The sequence below is a fragment of the Protopterus annectens genome, chromosome 17.part0 (assembly GCF_019279795.1).
Source record: "Protopterus annectens isolate FY-2018-M chromosome 17.part0, PAN1.0, whole genome shotgun sequence".
NCBI lineage: Eukaryota > Metazoa > Chordata > Ceratodontiformes > Protopteridae > Protopterus > Protopterus annectens.
Window position 1 is genome coordinate 59,766,630 of NC_056751.1, and position 20,470 is coordinate 59,787,099.

Genomic DNA, 20,470 nt, shown 5'->3' on the forward strand with positions numbered 1-20,470 from the left:
AAACTTGTGGATGCAACTTCCATTCGTGTGGATCTGTCATAATTCTGCTCAGGTTGTCTGCCAGTGTGTTTTTCTTTCCTGGCAGGAATTGTGCTTGAAGTTGGATTTGCAATTCCAGAGCCGTGTTCCAAAGGGACATGGCTAGTCTGCACAGGGGATATGAATGAGTTCCTCCCTGTTTGTTTATGTACCACATCACTGTGGTGTTGTCTGTTCTTATCAATAGTTGTCCTGGATGCAGTAGGTCTTTGAAAGTCATAATAGCATTTATTACTGCTAGCATTTCCTTTTGATTGATGTGTAGGTGCTTTTTTTTTGTGACCATTTGCCCTGAATGCACCGATCTGTCATGTGCGCCCCCCAGGCGTAGTCCGAGGCGTCTGTTGTGATGACTTGATTTGCTTGAGGCTTGCAGAATGGGAGACCTATGTTTCTTTGGCATGCTTGAGCCCACCACAAAAATTCCTTTTGAAGACATGGAATCAGTGGTATGATTGCTTCCAAACTGTGGCTGTGTTGAGACCATAAGTTTTTTAGGTACCACTGAAGTTTCCTCATGTGCAGCTTTGCACATGGGATTAGCAGGATGCAAGATGCCATGAATCCCAGAGCCTGCAGGATTTTCCTTGCAGTCAGCCTGGTGAAGGTTGCCAGTTTTCTGAAGTATTGAGTTAATTGCCCTTGTTTCTCTGGCGTGAGGTAAGCCATCTGGGTGTTTGTATCCAAGCTGGCACCCAGGAAAATTATTGTTTGAGAGGGTATTAGTCTTGACTTCTTTTTGTTGACTGTGTATCCCAGAGATTTCAACAACATTATTACAAATGCCAGGTGTTTCAGAAGAGTGCGTTTGCTGTCCGCTTGGATCAGGCAGTCGTCCAGATATGGGTATATTTGTATCCCTTGAAGTCTGCAGAAGGCAATTACTGATGTCAGGCATTTCGTGAACACTCTGGGCGCAGCAGATAAGCCAAAGGGCAATGCAGAGAATTGATAATGGGATGAACCTGCAAGAAATCTGAGGTATCTTCTGCAATCTTGTCTGATTGGGACGTGCAGGTATGCCTCCTTGAGGTCCAATGTTACCAGCCAAGACACCTTGCCCAGCATGGGAAGAAGCTGCTGTAATGTGAGCATCTTGAACTTTGGTACGAGTAAGTATGTGTTTAGGATGGATAGGTCCAAAATAGGTCTCCAATCTTTGCCCTTCCTTGGTACCAGGAATAGTCTGGAATAAAAACCTTGACCCTGTTCTTGCGCAGGTACCTCTTGAATAGCTTTCATGTCCATGAGATCTGAAATTTGTTTTTGGGCCTCTGCCCTTTGATTGTGTGGCAGGTTTGGCATGCCTCTCATTTGTGGAAGGGTGTGAAAGTGGAATCTGTAGCCTTTGTCTATAATGTCCAGGATCCATTTGTCTTTTGTGACAATATGCCAATTTTTTGAAAATAATGCCAGTTTTCCGCCTAAAGGTGCTGCCATTTGAGCCTTGCTTGGCATGCACAGGGTGAAATCATGGGTCTGCCTTCTGAATGGCTGTGAACTATCCTCACCCCCTCTTGGTGTAGGTGTTTGCCATTGTCTGCCTCTAAATGATCCTTGAGATTGCCCTCTACCTCTCGGGCGCCTGTATCTACCTCTGAGGTCTGTCCGTGGCTGGAAAGAACCAATTTTCTGAAGGCCAATTTCTACTGAAACGTGGCGGTTGTACCTGTAGGAAATCTTTCACTGTTTGCATTGATTTTGCCTTTTCCTCCATTTTCTTTAATACCTCCTCAGCTTTAACACCAAACAATACATCTTTTTGAAGAGGTGCATCCAGTAATTTAGCTTTGACATGATCTGCTAAGGTTTGCTCTTTGAGCCAAGCATGTCTACGTATGACTGATCCTGTAACAGCAGCTCTACAAGAGACCTCTAAGGCATCAAAACCACATTGCAAGGTATGTTTACCCACTTGCTCTGCACTATGCAACAAATCCTGCAACTCCTTCAAGTCTGGTTGTTCAGGTTGTGACATTTTGCTTTTCAACTGAGATAACAAAAACTGTTGTTAAATGATACTTTAACATATGGAACTGACAGTTTAAAGCCCTCATGGTTAAAATGGCCGAGGTATATACCTTTTTCCCCCCACCTTTCTAAAGCTCTGGAATCTCTCTCTGAAGGTAATGGATTTTTGGCAGTGGAGGCCTTAATTCCCTTGGGGCCCTGTGAAATAGTTTCCGGGTCAGCCGCATGGCTTTTGTATAGGAATTGGTGTGTATCAGGAACCCGGTAATACCTGTCAGGTTTGACTGGAGCTGGAGGTAAGGAATCTGGGTTAAGGCTGGCCTCTGAATACACATCATCTAGTATGTCTAAGACAGGAGGTATAGCCAGAGGCCTGTGCTGAGGGAGCAAAAGAAAATCCCTGAGCCTTTTCTTGGAGTCTGAGTACTCTTGGCCTTCCCAGTGGAAGTGTTCCCTCAAGGTATGCAAGGTTTCCCCAAAAGAGTAATCCTCAGGGGGGGAGACAGAGGGAATGGACTCCTCTGCATCAGAATCTTCGAAAGGGGAGTAAGAATGTTCCTGGTCCTCAGAATGTTCTGAAGTAATGGAGGCCTGGTTCGAGGAAGGGTAGTCTTCCTCCACTCTGGGCCTTTTGTGCGAGGGGGGTTGAGAACCCCTGATAAGAGTAATCAAATCCTCAGCCATTTTGAGCATCTGCTTCTTAGGCATGGGGCCTTGAGAGGGGCCCTGTGGAGCTTGTCTTTTAGAATGCATGGCTGCTTTAGATTTAGTGTAAGCCTTAATGGAAAAAGAAGGAGAAGGCCTGAAGACACCTTGAGAGGTGGCAGGCCTGTCTGAACTCTAGTTTCCCCGCCAAGAGTGACTTCGGTATCTGTAGTCGGGGTGAGGGCCGAAGAGCCTGCGACCTCGGGCACTGAAGACACCGCTAATGAGGCGTCATCGGTACTCAGGGGCTGCGTAGGCGCCTCGCTGAGAACCGGAGCACATGTAGTCGGCTTTAGCGTGGTTTCGGTAAAAGTCACGGACCTCGTATGTCGGTCCTTATCTTTGCGTCGCTTACTCAAAATTGGAGTCGGAGTATCCGACGACATGTTGTAATTAAAACTTTTTGCCAAAATAATGTTGGGCGAACTCCGCCCGATGCTTAATAGTGCGTCTGTTGAATGTAGCACAAGAACGACAGGCCGAGACGTCGTGGTCTGGGCCTAAGCAAGGTATACAGAGGGAATGGAAATCCTTATGCGGTATTTGCTTCCCACATGAAATGCAATTATTAACTTTGTCTGACATCGGTCTAAGGCAAGAAAAGTTTCCCCAACGGGGTAATTAGCTTTCAAGAAGTCTTCGGTTAAGAAATATTCGTAATCTCAGGAGCTGGCCAACCGGCACTTGCGAACTGCTTCTGCTTCGGGCACCGCGCGGCAAGAAAGAATGAAGAAAATGGCGTTGGCTGGTTCCTTTATACCCCTGCCACACTGATGTCAGGGAAGAAGCGACGACAACCAACGCCGGACCTAGACTTTGGAATTCGGCCGACCGAGGACCCGCCTGACGGCAGGAGAACCCATCTGTTATGACTGCAGCTGTATGCACGATGAACATCCAGCAAACAAACAAGTGTTCAGATCAACAACCTAAGATGGTGTCTGGATTGGAGGCAAAGAAGTTCTGAGGATGGTATGTCTGGATGTCACCTTTATGCCCTACTCTGTGCGCAAAGAGCGTAGTGTGATGTACAGCATACCATTTACAACCAAAAGGCTTCGGTATACTGGCTGGACATCAGGCTGCCTCTGGCAGGGGATCCCTATTGTAAAGAAGTGATATGTAGGGCATCATTTATTACCTCAGAAATGAGAAAACGTTCTGTTAAAACAGGCAGGGGATAGCACACATTCCAACTAAAACCACTGCTCAAATACTTAATATTTTTATAAAATTATAGTTGGTTGCACAAAATTGAAAATTAAGCCAAGTAAACAGAGCAGAAGCACACATATAACCCCTGAAGGAAGACTGTACTGTTAAGGTGGAACACCACTAATAATCACTTTTTTTTAAATTTTGTACACACACACACACATTATATATATATTATATATATGTATATATAATATATGTATATATATATATATATATATATATATATATATATATATATATGTGTGTGTGTGTGTGTGTGTGTGTGTGTGTATATGTATGGGTCTACTTTGAAATCCTGACACCCAAACTATTGACCTTTAAAATACAGAGACGAAAATCACAAAACAGCGGAAACTCAAACATAGGATTTTTATGGGGGTAAACATACACTTGGCCAACATGCCCTTTTCTCCACTGTAGTGCGATCCTGGAGTTGGTATATATAGTTGGGGGGGCACAGACCCCCACCTAGGTGGGTTTATTTACTTCGGCGTCAATGTCATTACCATTTGACTATGTGTATACTTACCCTCATTAAAAATCCACCATTCAAGTTTCATTCATATATATATGGGTCTACCTGACATCACCGAAATATCAAATTACCAGAACTGAAATGGTCAAAAGCACAATACCACAACTGCACTACATCAAAACCTTACTCTACCAAAACTCACTACAACAAATTCCAAAACTAAACAAATTTAAACTCAAATACGAACCTTTATAGACATTTTTGCAGGGGGGCAAGCCCCCCTGCACCCCGCACACCTGCAAATTATATATACCAACTCAGAGACAGCACTACAGTGGGGAAAATGGTAAATTTCCCAATCCTCACTGTACCACAATCTGCATTCAGACGCTATGAGTTTTATGCAACATCCGCAGCGAGTAATTTTTTAAAGAAAAAAAAAAACACTGCAGCTGTTGTTGTCCAGGGTGTCAGAAGTGGTGATAGTTGTTCGCTGTACCGAGTTTCGATGCAGTAAGGTTTTGATGGTGTGCAGTTTCGGTATTGTGGTCTTAGCAATAAAGGCACATCAGAAACAATAACACAAACATTCAATAAAAATACTTATGAGAGGAATGGGTCTTATCTGTTAGACACAGAGTTTTAACTGACTGCTATTCCTCTGAAGCCAGACAGATGCTTCTTCTTGAACCAAGAGGAAAATAATTAAGGAATACTTTACTCTGGTTACTGATTTACTTCCTCCATAAAGGATACAGCCTATCAGCAGCCCGGCTGAGAGGGGAGTTACAGCTTTGGCAAGGTAGCCGGGAGCTGGGTCCTGAGCTGGGTCCTTGGCAGGATACTACCCAAAAGCTACTGCAGCAGTACGAATGAAAAACATCCAATAGGTTGACTGGCCAGGAGAAGGGGCTGACAGTTAACAGACAATGGGGCCAAAGTGCCACAAAAATACATACATGAACAAATTAAAATAAAATAAATGTATGCAACATGCAGATAAAACACAACTAAACTATGCATTAAATTTTATTGGAAATAAGTTCCACAAGTAAGAAAGTCAGGAAAATAAGCTTACTGCATAAATGACCCTCTTAAAGTTAGCTCAAATAATGCTCCAAATGAATATGGAGAACAACAACTATATAATCAAAACAGCAATATGACTCAAAGGACAACCACCATTCATAAAGTACAGTTTTGTACCTACCATAAATGTAGATGTTCGAGTGCTAATACAGCTGCAGTCCTCACAGATGGGTTCTCCTGCCATCAGGCGGGTCCTCGGTCGGCCGAATTCCAAAGTCTAGGTCCGGCGTCGGTTGTCGTTGCTTCTTCCCTGATGTCAGTGCGACAGGGGTATAAAGGAACCAGCCGACGCCATTTTCTTCAGTTTTTCTTGCCCCAGATGTCAGGTGCCCCCAGAAGGAAGGCAATACATAAAATTAGGTAAAAATGCAATGCAATATAATCAAAAAACAGTAGTTGCAAGCAAATACACCATAAAAGAATACCCCTAGAGGGGAAGGAGGGAAACCTGGACTGCAGCTGTATTAGCACTCTAACATCTACATTTATGGTAGGTACAAAACTGTACTATGTTCATCGTGCATACAGCTGCAGTCCTCACAGATGGGTAGAATCCCAAAGCTAAGAAAGGGGTGGTAGGCACTAGGTGTAACTAGGAGGAGCCAAAATGCCCTGCAAGACTGCAGTGGCAAAGCCTGCTCTAGATTTGGAGTATAATGGTAAGTTGTAGTGCTTGGAGAAGGTATGCACGCAACTCCAAGTGGCTGCTTCCAAAATATCCTTGGTAGGAACTCCTCTGAGGAAGGCTACAGAGGTGGCTGTGGCCCTGGTGGAATGAGTTCTAATGCCTGTAGGTACAGTTTTGCTATGAAAGGAATAGCAAAAGCGTATGCAGTGGGCTATCCATTTTGAAATTGTCTGTTTGGAAATTGGCTTTCCTTGAGCTCCTACTGCATAGGCCACAAAGAGCTGTTCTGATTTTCTGAAAGGCTTTGTTCTGTCCAAATAATAATGCAGTTGTCTGTGGATGTCCAAGGAATGTAGTAATCTCTCCCCTTTGTTTTGAGGATTAGGATAAAAAGTAGGTAAGTGTATGGCCTGATTTAAAGCTACCCTGGATACCACTTTAGGCATAAAGGACGGGTTGGTTCGTAAGGAAACTCTGTCCTGATGGAAGATGATAAAAGGCTGGACAGCCATGAGAGCCTGTAATTCTGAAACTCTACGAGCTGAGTTGATAGCCAGAAGGAAAGCTGTTTTCCAGGACAAATATTGCAAATCTGATGAAGCAGCTGGCTCAAAAGGAGGCAGGGTCAGTTTTTCCAGAATGAAATTAAGCAGGTATTGGTTGTTTCCTTGGAGGTCTTAAATTCTTAGCCCCTCTTAAGAGAGGGTGCGAGAATAAAGGTGGATCAGTGTTGTATTCTGCAGAAATGGCTGAGGCATGGATTTTGATGGAGGAGAAAGAAAGTCCACTGCTTAGCAGTTCAGTCAAATATTGTAGTATTTGTGATAAATTCAGTTTTCCAGGGTCCTGGCCCTTTTTCTCTTTCCAGGTACAAAAACGCATTTTGCGGAGTAAGCTTTTCTAGTTGATGGCCTTCTGGCCTCCAAAATGACATCCTGCACCTCCTTGGAGAGTAGGGCCTGCTGTGATGTGAAGGAATCTTCCATGCGGCTAGATTGAGTGTTTTTAGCTGACTGTGAAGAGTTTTGAAGTTGTGTTGAGTCAGAAGAAGAGGCATTAGAGGTAGGGTCCATGGTGGGGAATGTGTCAGGCTCCTCAGGAGTGGGTACCAGTGTTGTCTTGGCCAGTCCGGAGCAATGAGGATCATCTTTGGTCTGTCTGCTCTGGTCTTCAATAGCACTTTGGGCAGCAGAGGAAGAGGTGGGAAGGCATAAACTGTCATTGATGCCCAGCTGAAAGAGAGAGGTCCACTCTCCAGGCCTTTGGATGGAAGATCCTTGAGCAGAATTTTGTCAATTGATGATTTTTGTGGGAGGCAAATAGATCTATGTCTGGCCTTCCCCATTCTTGGATTATTTCTGTAAAAACTTTTGGATGCAACTTCCATTCGTGTGGATCTGTCATATTCCTGCTTAGGTTGTCTGCCAGCGTGTTTTCCTTGCCTGGCAAGTACTGTGCTTGTAGTTCCATTTGTAAGTCCATGGCCATGTTCCAAAGTGACATGGCCAGTCTGCATAGGGGGAATGTGTTCCTCCCTGCTTGTTTATGTACCACATAACTGTGGTGTTGTCCGTTCTTATCAAAAGTTGACCTGGTTGTAGAAAGTTCTTGAAAGCTATAATAGCATTTATTACTGCTAGCATTTCTTTTTGATTGATGTGAAGGTGCTTTTCTTTTTGGGACCATTTGCCCTGAATGCACCGATCTGTCATGTGCGCCCCCCAGGCGTATTCCGAGGCATCTGTTGTGATGACTTGATTTGCTTGAGGCTTGCTGAAAGGCAGACCTGTGTTTGTTTGGCATGCTTGAGCCCACCACAGAAATCCCTTTTGCAGACATGGAATTAGTGGTATTATTGTTTCCAAACTGTGGCTGTGTTGAGACCATATGTTTTTCAGGTACCATTGTAGTTTCCTCATATGCAGCTTTGCACATGGGATTAGTAAGATGCAAGATGCTATGAATCCCAGAGCCTGCAGGAATTTCCTTGCAGTAAGCCTGGTGCAATTTGCTAGTGTTCTGAAGTATTGAATTAGTTGCCCCTGCTTCTCTGGCGTGAGGTAGGCCATCTGGGTGTTTGTGTCCAAGTTGGCACCCAGGAAAATTATTTTCAGAGAGGGTATTAGTCTTGATTTCTTTTTGTTGACTGTGTATCCCAGAGAGTTCAATAACATTATTACATAAGCCGGATGTTTCAGAAGGATGTGTTTGCTGTCCGCTTGGATCAGGCAGTCGTCCAAATAGGGATATATTTGTATCCCTTGAAGTCTGCAGTAGGCAATTACTGATGCCAGGCATTTCGTGAATACTCTGGGCGCAGTAGATAAGCCAAAGGGCAATGCAGAGAATTGATAATGAGTTGAACCTGCAAGAAATCTGAGGCATCTTCTGCAATTTTGTCTGATTGGGACATGCAGGTATGCCTCCTTGAGGTCCAATGTTACCAGCCAAGACTCCTCGCCCAGCATGGGAAGAAGCTGCTGTAGAGTGAGCATCTTGAATTTTGGTACGAGTAGAAATGTGTTTAGGATGGATAGATCCAGAATAGGTCTCCAATCTTTTCCCTTCCTTGGCACCAGAAATAGCCTGGAATAAAACCCTTGACCTTGTTCGTGCGTAGGTACCTCTTGAATAGCTTTCATGTTTATGAGATCTGTAATTTGCCTTTGTGCCTCTGCCCTTTGATTGTGTGGCAGGTTTGGCATGCCTCTCATTTTTGGAAGGGTGTGAAAATGGAATTTGTAGCCTCTGTTTATAATTTCCAGGATCCATTTGTCCTTTATGACAATATGCCAATTTTTTGAAAATAATGCCAGCTTTCCTCCCAAGGGGGCTGCCATTTGAGATCTGGTTGGCATGCAAAGTGGAAAGTCATTGGGTTTGCTTTCTGATAGATTGCAAGTTGTTCTCGCCACCTCTTTGTGTAGGAGCTTGCCATTGTCTGCCTCTGTACGATCCTTGGGATTGTCCTCTGCCCCTCGGGCGCCTGTATCTGCCTCTTTGGGGTCTGTCTGTGGCAGGAAAGGACCAAGCCAATTTCTACTAAAACGTGGGGGTTGAACCTGTAGAAATTCTTTCACAGTTTGCATTGATTTAGCCTTTTCCTCCATTTTCCTTAATACCTCCTCAGCATTAGCACCAAATAGCACATCCTTTTGAAGAGGAGCGTCTAGTAATTTAGCTTTGACATGATCAGGCAGGGCTTGTTCCTTAAGCCAGGCATGCCTACGTATGACTGATCCTGTAACAGCAGCTCTGCATGAGGCCTCTAGAGCATCAAAACCACATTGTAAGGTATGCTTACCCACTTGTTCTGCACTATGCATCAAGTCCTGCAACTCCTTCAAGTCTGGTTGTTCAGGTTGTGACATTTTACTTTTCAATTGTGATAACAAAAACTGTTGGTATTTTCGCATATGAAACTGACAGTTTAAGGCCCTCGGTAGCCGAGGTATATACCTTTTTTCCCCACCTTTCTAAGGATCTGGAATCTCTCTCGGAAGGCAATGGATTTTTAGCAATGGAGGCCTCAACTCCCTTGGGGCCCCTGTGAGATGGTTTCTGGATCAGCAGCATGGCTCTTGTAGAGAAATTGATGCGAGTCAGGGACCCTGTAGTACCTGTCAGGCTTAACTGGAGCTGGAGGTAGAGAGTCCGGGTTAAGGCAGGCCTCCGAGTAAACATCATCTAGGATGTCCAAGACAGGAGGTATAGCCAAAGGCCTGTGCTGAGGAAGCAAGAGAAATTCCCTGAGCCTTTTCTTGGAATCAGAATAATCCTGGCCTTCCCAGTGGAAGTGTTCCCTTAAGGTATGCAAAGTTTCCCCAAATGAGTAATCCTCAGGGGGGAATACAGAAGGGATGGACTCCTCCGCATCAGAGTCTTCAAAAGGGGAGTAAGAATGTTCCTGATCATCAGAGTGCTCTGAAATAATGGAGCCCTGATCAGAGGAGGGGGAATCTTCCTCCACTCTAGGCCTTTTGTCCGGAGGGGGCTGAAAACCTCTGATAAGAGTAATTAAATCCACAGCCATTTTAAGCATCTGTTTCTTAGGCATGGGGCCTGGAGATGGGCCCTGTGCAGCTGGTCTCTTAGAGTGCATGGTTGCTTTAGACTTAGTGAAAGCCTTGATAGAGAAAGGAGAGGAAGGTCTGAAGACACCTTGAGTGGAGGTGGACCTGTCCACATTCTGAGTTTCAACGCCGACAGTGGCTTCAGTGTCTGTAGTCGGTGTGTGGGCCGAGGAGCCTGCGACCTCGGGTACAGGAGACACCGTCAAAGGCAGGTCGTCGGTAGGCAGGGGCTGCGTAGGCGCCTCACTGAGAACCGGACCACGTGTAGCCGGCTTTGGCGTGGTGTCGGTAGAGGCCGCGGACCTCGCGTGTCAGTCCTTGTCTTTTCGTTTTTTAGACAAAACCGGAGTCTGAGTATCCGACGACATAGTATAGTTAAATGCTTTTCCAAAATAATGCTGGGCGAACTCCGCCCGACGCTTAATAGTGCGTTTGTTGAATGTAGCACAAAAGCGGCAGGCCGAGACCTCGTGGTCTGGGCCTAAACAAGGTATACAGAGGGAATGGAAATCCTTATGCGGTATTTGCTTCCCACAAGAAATACAATTATTAACTTTGTCTGACATCGGTCTGAGGCAAGAAAAGGTTCCCCAATGGGGTACTTAGCTTTTAAGAAGACTTCGGTTTCCAAATTTTCGTAATCTCAGGAGCTGGCCGACCGGCACTTGCGAAATGCTTCTGCTTCGGGCACCGCGCGGCAAGAAAGACTGAAGAAAATGGCGTCGGCTGGTTCCTTTATACCCCTGTCACACTGACGCCAGGGAAGAAGAGACGACAACCGACGCCGGACCTAGACTTTGGAATTCGGCCGACCGAGGACCCGCCTGACGGCAGGAGAACCCATCTGTGAGGACTGCAGCTGTATGCACGATGAACATCTAACCGTGAGCTGAAATGGACAATACTTCAACAGCACAATTCACTGGTTGTATTTACAAAGTCCACAGCCATAGCTCTCAACTGTCACCGATTCAGAGTGATGTCCCCGATTTTGATACAGATTTTAGTTCTGCCTCTCTTAAACCTTCCTGAAACTGGTAACATTTTAGGAAAAAATGGTGACTTACACTTAAACATAATGACAATAATTAGAGTTACAACAAACTTCTTTTACTTCAGAAAATATATATTACTTGACATTCTTTTACTCTGTCAGTGTCTCAGGTTAATAGTAATTATATTTTGAAAGTATCCCTGAATGACCCTAATTATTTCTGGATTTGCTCCAGATTCTGTTGAAGCTATGTCCCCAGCTAATGCATTTCCTTCTATGAACAAAGGGACAAAATACACTATTAAATGTAACTTCTGTTTACATTCCTTAAAATCAGTCTACCTAAAAACACATCATGAATTACACACATTTATGAATGATTTGTTCAGTCACATGGGATGGAAGCAAAATGCAAATGAAAACTGACATCTATGGGACTACAGTCCTGCATTTCAGTTCCAGCCAATAATTGTTCAGTTACGCCTCTCTTCTATTACGCAAGCAGGTTGCTAGACAAGACAGAAAGAGAAAGACACACACACGGACATCAGGATTTTTCAGGCATCTCTAAAACCACAGGTACGTGATCCAATTTCTTCTACATCATTATTTTATACAAAAATTAACTGAATTATAGACACCTAACAATATACCTAGAGATAATATATGCAGCTTAATAAAACTAGTGAGGCAGACATATAATGGGCAGGAATTCTATCTGTAATCTACCTACACAGAAGGACAATCACAATTTCTACACCATCTGTTTACTACCAGGATGTCTTCAATACTTAATTTTGATTAAATGGCTAGAATTTCTATTCAAAAGAAAGGTGTAATGACAATACTGAGGTGTAGGTGACAAAATATTTATTAAAATACTTGTTCTTCTCTACAAATCTCAAAACTGCAAGCAGTGATGCTGATGCAAAAATCTGTATCAGTTATTCTCTGCGATTAGACTGGGTGCTAGCAAATGTGTCTGTACGCTCTTAAATGCACATAGGCTCTTTCTTAATGACACAGTCTGAGGTGTCTGGTTACTTCCAGACCCAACCCTTAGACATCTGCGCAGCATTCTATCCGAGCAGCAATCTCTCAAATGACAGTTTATTCAAATAAAATATCTTTCAGAATGATGTCCTTATGTTGTTTTGACCAATATTCAAGATACAAAGAAGCGATTCTTCAAACAGATAGCCTAAAATAAAAGGTGGGGGTGGGGTGGGGTCAGAATGCAGACTACAATAAGAAAGGCTAAAAATAAATTTGGAGAATTAAATCTGGGGGATTTTTTTTTAATCAGAGGTTCTTGGCCATCTTTATTCTACTGGCCATAAAACAGCAATTTTGCTGAAACAAAAAAATCTGGACTTTATTCACATTGTTCTACCTTGAGGGGCAGGACAGTACCATGTACTCGGTTTCTAGCTACAGGACTTCATAAAAGAACAGCATCTCCCAGCAACTACTATTAAACGTAGGTTACAATCCACAGTAATACAAGCTCTAGTAACCTGACAAGCTACTGCAGCACCTGCACACACGAGCACACTTTCCACTTTCTTTCAGTAATGCATTTTAAGTGTTAAGGAAAACAGTACACAACTTTCTTTTCCTAGTTAACATTTTCCAGTTATTTTTGCTAAGTAAAGCATGCCATATATTACTTATGGACTGCAATTTTTTCATGTAATTATTACAAAATTAATAATGTGCAGTGGTATAAGACATGGACTCTGCTGGCGCTAACAGCTTGTACTTATTAAAAATCATACATGCTCATAAGATGTACAAGGATGTTGACAAAAGTATAAGCATATCAAGCCCACCTGTTTCACATTTCGCCTGTATGTAGCTTCCCCTTTATCCTTTCACTAGTGACCCCCTACTCTGCCTTGAATCTGTTAACTCACATATGGCAGGAGCATCTTCTATCATATTCGCCAAGAAGTCTGTCCATACTTCATAACAAAAACAAAAATCCAGAACATTACTAATTTTTGAAAGAAACATTACATCTCTCAGAAATCTCAACAACTAACTAACTATAACTGTTTGAAGTTTCTGGTCTGATCCAAGTTTAAGTTCTGCCTAGATGACACAAGCAAAGCTCATTGCTGATAGAATTCTCCACTCATAGTACAGCATCAATCACTGGCTGCATTTATTAAAGTCTATCCCTGGCTAATGCAAACACTAAGAATATGAAAGCACATCCAGTTCACCTGTTCAAAAGGAACGAGTTAATAGTAACACTGAGGTGCCGGTGTCAAAACATTCAGTGAAATGCTTATTCCCCAAGATGGGTTTGAAGGAAAAAATTCTCTACAAAAAGACAAGACAGTGGTGACTTACAGCCAACTCTAACTCCTAGAAGCACACCTGTAGAGGGCATTCTTGTCATGGACTATGTGGTCTAATGAAACTGAATACCTCCAAGACATCAATGCAGGCTGCCTAGTTTGAAAAACACATGGGGCCCCAAGGGTACAAGCAACATGTGAAAACAAACAACCTAAGCGTAAACCACCAGACAGTACAGTGCCTTCTCAGTCATTATTTTTCCAGCAAGTCTATAGGGGTAGGGTGACTGGGTATAAGAATCAATCCAATATATAATGAGGTGCAAAGGACAACATTCACGGACTAGCACAAGAAACAAAATCACATATGTGGCAAAAGATTACAGATAAAAATGACAATGTGAAGTTGCGGTCTAACAAAATCAATTGTATTAATGGGCAATCTCACATCCAAGGCAAGATCAAAGTACTGTTTACATTGTTTTAAAAACAAACCACTACTTCTTGACTATTCCTATCAGTAATTTACAGCAAAAAAAACAAGCAATGCCTATGAAACTACACATATAATACACTTGTTTCATTTTACTACAGAGGCAACCACACTGCCAGGTACTTGTTTACTGCATTCAAAAACAGGCATTTAGAATCCTCTAACAAACTAGTGATCAGGTTTTGAGATTTTTAATGTCTGAGCAGTCCACGGATAAACCACACTGTCCCATATCTTCTGTTTATGTTAATATTTGTCCAAGTAGCTCCTGTGAACATTTTTGAAGGTTTTAAACCTACTTAATGCATCTTACTCCATACATTTCCTGCTTAAATATATCAGTCAAGAAACTGTTAATAAGAGAAGTGAATCACTATAAATAAATGCTTTGCAAATTTCAGTATTTCTCCTGACAGTGATGCTCAATAAAAAGGTTACGGTTACTGCTTCTACAACAATGTAACAGCATTTGCCTAATACATATATTTTAATGGTGTACAAAAGTATTTAACTATAATTAGCACTGAATAGAAAAAAGGTAACAGCAAACACAAGCTGATCTGTAATAATCTTCTCTACGTGCTCCATTTGATTTGTATCACAGTTATTATGGATGAAAGGGTAGGTAAAAGATGATGCCGAGAAAGTACAGTTGTGTACACTTACCATAAATGTAGATGTTCGAGTGTATTCACTGTTGCAGTCCTCACATAGGGTTATCTGGCTCCCGGTAGCCCTCAGTCGACCCGAATACCAAAGTCCTTGGTATACGACATCGGCTGCCGCCGGTTGTAAAACTGATGCCAGTACGTCAGGTATAAAAAGAGAGGCAGCAGACACCATTTCCTCAGCTTTTCTTGCCTTAACTGTCAGGAGACCCCAAAAGAAGGCTAATCCAGGAATGGTAGCACCCTGGACACATGTCATATCAAAAAATAAAAATCCATAGTCTGTGCCTTAGGAAAAAAAGGTGGAATGGAGTGTGGGAAACCAGGTCTGCCACAGTGAATACACTCGAACATGTACATTTATGGTAAGTCTGCACAACTGTACTATGTTCTTCATGTTTCACTGTTGCAGTCCTCACATATGGGTTGATTCCCAAAGCCCAGTAAGAAGACAAAGGGGGAGGAAGGATCACAGATTAAGGGTTGGTAAGAAGGCCCTGCAAAATTGTAGAGGCAAAACCAGCCCTGGATTTAGAAAACAAAGGTAGATTGTAATGCTTTGTGAAAGTATGGACAGAAGACCAAGTAGCTGCTTCTAGAATGTCCTTAGTAGGCATACCTCTCAGAAAGGCTGCAGAGGTAGAGGCTACTCTAGTACAATGGGTCATAATACCCTGAAGGGGAACCTTCCCATGCTGCAGGCAACAAAAGTGAATACAATGAGCAATCCATTTGGAGATGGTTTGTTTTGAAATAACATTACCCTGAGCACCAGGAGCAAAACTAACCAATAACTGTTCAGATTTTCAAAAGGATTTAGTCCTGTCTAAGTAAAATCTCAGCTGTCTATGCACATCAAGAGAGTGCAGAATCCTTTCACCTTTATTTTGGGGATTGTTGAAAAATGTAGGCAGGTGAATAGACTGATTAAGGGTTAAACTGGAAACTACCTTAGGCATAAAGGAGGGACTGGTTCTCAGAGAAACCCAATCTGAGTGAAAAATACTGAAAAGTTCTACTGCCATTAAGGCTTGCAGCTCAGATACCCTTCTAGCGGAAGTAATACCTAAAAGGAAAGCAGTCTTCCAGGATAGAAACTTCAAATCTGCAGATGCAGCTGGTTCAAAGGGAGCAAAATAAGTTTTTCCAGGACAAAATTAAGATCCCAAGCAGGAGTAGGAGCTCTTCTGGGAGGTCTAAGATTACTAGCTCCCCTCAGGAACTGTTTCATCAAAAATGGGTTGCTCAAAAGAACAATGAGCCGAAATTGCTGAAGTGTGAATTTTGATAGAAGAAAAAGAAAGTCCATCATTAAGCAGTCCTGCTAGGTAGTAAAGAATGAGTGAAAGAGAAGGATGAGAAGAGTCTTTTCCTTTAGCCAGTATCCCCAGCCATTCTGACGTCGGAGAGGAGGCGACACCAGCCGACGCCGGACCCAGACTTTGGAATCCGGCCGACCGAGGGCTGCCTGAGGCAGGACAACCCATATGTTATGACTGCAGTTGCATTCTTGAAGGACATGAGTCTTTTCCTTTAGCCAGTATCCAAGGGCAAAATCTCTTCCATTTATCTGCATAGGAATTTCTTGTGCTAGGCCTCCTGGCCTCATGAAGAACTTCAACCACTTGTTGGGAAAGATTTAAGGTATTAGCCAGGCAGTTAAATGCAGAGTTTGAAGAAGAGGGTGAAGGAACTTTTCCCCCTCCCTGAATCAACAGATCTGGTACCAGGGGAAGATGCCAAGGCTGAGACTGAGAAAGACTGCGAAGGAGGGGATACCAGGGGAAGATGCCAAGGCTGAGACTGAGAAAGACTGCGAAGGAGGGGATACCAATGTTGCCTGGGCCAATCTGGATCTATCAGAATAGACTTTGGTTTTTCGTCCCTTATCTTTAACAGCACTCTGGGAAGAAGAGGCAGAGGAGGGAATGCATAAACAGAGATGTGTCCATGGGAATGACAACGCATCCACCCTCCAAGCTTTGTTGTGAAACTCCCTGGTGCAGAAGGTTGGAAGGAGATGATTGGTGTGAGAGGAGAAAAGATCCACTTGTGTGGTTCCCCAATGATAACTGATACGATGGAAAATGTTCCTGTTCAGTTGCCACTGTTGAGAATCCAGAACATGTCTGCTCTAATGATCCAACAAGGAGTTTAGCCTCCCTGGAAGATAGTGGGTTATTAGATGCAAGCCCATGGATGCTGCTATGGACCATAGTCTCATACTTTGTCTGCACAAGGGGTATGAGTGAGTCCCCCCTTGCTTGTTGATGTACCATGACTGTGGTATTGTCTGTCCTGATTAGCAGAGTCCCAGGGTAGAGTAGGTCCTTGAAAGCCAGCAAGGCCTGCTGCACTGCCATCAATTCTTTTAAGTTTATGTGCAGATGAATCTGCTGGGTGCTCCAAGTCCCCTGTATGCCCCTTCCCTCCAGAGGAGGCCCCTATGCAACATCTGAGGCATCTGTGGTGAGAGTCTGGCAAGCGGTGGGCGGAAAGGCAAACCCTTGTACTGAGAACAGGCCGTCGCCCACCAGAGAAACTCCATTTGTAGACAGGGAATCGGGAAGAATCAAGTTTAAGTCCTGTGTGTGTTGACACCAAAGGTTCTTGAGGTACCATTGAAGTTTTCTCATATGCAGCCTTGCATATGGGATCATCAAAATACATGAAGCCATGAACCCCAGTGCTTGCAGGAATTGCCTTGCAGAGAGCTGGGTCATGCTTGCCAAGTTCATGAAGTAAGCGGAAAGATCTTCTTGCTTCTGTTGAGGGAGGAATACCATCTGGGTGGCTGTACTCAGACTTGCTCCCAGGAAAACAATCTCCCTTGAAGGAACCAACTTCTTTTCGTTGAGTGTGTAACCCAAAGAGGTGAGTGTGTTCTTTACGAAATACAAATTCTTTTCTAATTGTTCTGGGGAGTTTGCTTGAATAAGACAGCTGTCCAGGTAAGGATAAATCTGAATGTTTCTCTGTCTGCAAAAAGCAATGGCTGGAGCCAGGCACTTCGTAAAAACTCTGGGAGCAGTAGATAAGCCAAAGGGCAATGCAGAGAATTGAAAGTGTTGCTCCCAAGCTCTGAAACGAAGGAACTGCCTGCAACCTTCCCTTATTGGGATGTACAGATAAGCCTCCTTGAAATCCAAAGTTACCAGCCATGAATCCTTGCCCAGCACTGGTAGTAATTGTTGAAGGGTGAGTATCTTGAATTTGGGAATCACCAGAAAAGTGTTTAGAATGGACAGATCCAGAATAGGATGTCAGGTTGCTCCCTTTCTTGGGTACCAGAAAATGCCTTAAATAAAAACCTAGGCCTACCTGATTTGCAGGAACTGGTTCTATGGCCCCCATAGTCAGTACAGAAGAAATCTGCGTTTCTACCTCTGCCTTGAGAGTTTTGTGTATGTTTGTGTACTCTTGTAAGACAAGGAAGGTATGAAAGTAAAATTTGTAACCTTGGTTTACTATATTGAGCACCAATTTGTCGTCTGTGATAGTAGACCATACCTCTGAGAACCTGGCTAACCTTCCCCGCAAAGGAAACCCAGGGTCCGCAGGGGTAGGCACATGAAGGCCGGAGACATTGAGAATTCTTGCTTTGGGAAGCTGGCTTAGAACTCCCTGATTTAGCAGAAGAATGCCATTGTTTAGCCCTTTGAGGGGCAGAAGCCTGCCCTCTGGAAGATCTGAGAACCCTAGGCCTAGAGCGACCCTGCTTGCCAGGATCAGGGAAAGACCAATTCTTGGAAGGATAATGCCTACTAAACCGAGAAGGATGAACCTGAAGGAAATCCTTAACAGCTTGCATAGATTTTGCCTTATCCTCCAACTTTTTCAGTACCTCCTCAGCCATATTACCAAAAAGATTGTCCTTGTACAAAGGAACATCCAGCAATTTAGACTTAACTGGTTCAGGAAGAGGCTGCTCCCTGAGCCAAGCATGCCTTCTAATTATGGAACCAGTAGCTACTGCTCTGCAGGAAGCCACCAAAGTGTCAAAACCACAATGAAGTGAATGCTTATTAACTAAAGTGGCATAATTCAGTAAGTCTTGTAAATCTTTGCTTTCCGTCATGGAAGGAATATCTCCAAGTTTAGCCTTAATAGCCTCCAACATATGTCGCTGATACTTAAGCATGTGAAAAGACAATTCATGGATCTAATGGCAAGAGTTGCAGAAGTATAGACTTTTTTACCCCACCTGTCCAAGGCCCTAGACTCCTTATCAGAAGGCAGAGGGTTTCTGGCTATAGCAGCCTTAACACCCTTGGGGCCTTGAGAAATAATTTCTGGATCAGCAGTAGGATTTCTGAAAAGGAACTGATGAGATTCAGGAACCCTGTAATATCTATCTGGTTTTCTGGGGACAGGAGGAACAGATTTAGGAGTTAAAGAATTTTCCATGAAAACCATCTACAACTTCCAAAACTGGAGGTATAGCCAGAGGCTTATGCTGTGGCAAATTTAAAAATTCCCTGATTCTTTTTTTAGACTGTGGAAAATCCTGACATTCCCATTTAAAATGCTCCCCAAGAGTATTCAAAGTATCCCCAAAGGAAAAATCTTCTGGAGGGGAGGCAGAAGGGATAGAGTCCTCAGCATCAGAATTCTCAAAGGCATAAAGTTGAGAATTTCCTTCTTCACCGCAGACATACTGGAAATCTCAGAATCGGAGACAGACAAAACATCAGGAGATAATTCCTTAGCCCTCTTTGAATGGGGGGGGGGTGAGAGCCCCTAATCAGGGAAAGAAGATTACCAGCCATCTTTACCAACTGGGACTGAGGTACAGGAGGGGAGACCGACACCTGTTCTGAGTAGGTTTGCGGCTGGAAGGTTTACTAGCAATCCGGAGGGACTCGGAAGGCCTAGCAACTGCAGAAGTCTGAGCTAAGGTAGTCGGTGTCTGGTTCTGGTCTCATGTTAAAAATAGGAGGCATCAGAAGCAGGTGCCTGCAAAGCGGTTCCGGACCCATCTGAGGCAGCGACAGGCGGGGGGTCTGAAGACTAAATAGCAGCCTGCAGAATGGAGGACTCCATAAAGGTCTCGACAGAGGCTTGCGGCTGAAAATCTGCAGACTGCAGGGGCTGCGAAAGCGCCTCACTGACTACCGCTGTGCTGATAACCAATTTCAGCGGTGCGTCATCAGTAGATTTAACCCTAGGCCTGTTGTGGTCCTTGTCTTTGAGTTTCCTAGGAAGATCCGAAGTCGGGAGACCAGAAGATGCCATACCGACAAACTTAGGCCAGACTCCAAAATGCTTATACAAAATCTTAGCTCTATGGCATATGGTACGCGGGTTAAAGGAAGCACAGAGATCGCAGTTGGGGACGTCGTGCTCAAGGCCCAAACAAGTTATAGGAATGGAAATAAAGGTGCGGAATCTGTTTTCCACAGGCAAGACTGTTATTAACTTTATCTGACGTTCGTTAAAGCAAGAAAACAGGATCCCCAATGGGGTACTTATCTGAAGGCGTCTTCAACTTGGTAGTCAGAAAGCGAAACAAAGTAAACGGCCAACTGGCACTAGTGCGAATTGCATCTGCTTCAGGCTCCGTGGCAAGAAGGACTGAGGAAATCGCTTCAGCTGCCTCCCTTTATACCGGACATACTGACATCAGTTTTACAACTGTTGGCAGCCGACGTTATATTACCAAGAACTTTGGTATTCAGGCCGACTGAGGGCTACTGGGAGCTGGATAACCCTATGTGAGGACTGCAACAGTGAAACACGAAAAACATCTTGTTAGGCAAGAAAATAATTGGAAAACACTAATAAAACCATATACAAAGAGAACTCAGTAAG

General features: G+C 43.6%; 2 protein-coding genes across 2 annotated transcripts in view; one reads left to right on the forward strand and one right to left on the reverse strand.

Moving 5' to 3' along the window:
- GTF2E2 (general transcription factor IIE subunit 2) overlaps positions 1 to 20,470 on the reverse strand; it is a gene marked incomplete at its 5' end in the record, with an annotated part of 1,036,543 nt that overhangs the window by 680,632 nt on the left and 335,441 nt on the right. The gene's annotated exons all lie outside the window — the stretch shown is intronic.
- The window catches only part of SMIM18 (small integral membrane protein 18), a 60,783-nt gene continuing 52,013 nt past the window's right edge, over positions 11,701 to 20,470 (forward strand). The window contains exon 1 of the mRNA XM_044059418.1: positions 11,701 to 11,771. The gene's annotated coding sequence lies outside the window, so the exon portion shown is untranslated. The remainder of the gene's footprint in view (positions 11,772 to 20,470) is intronic.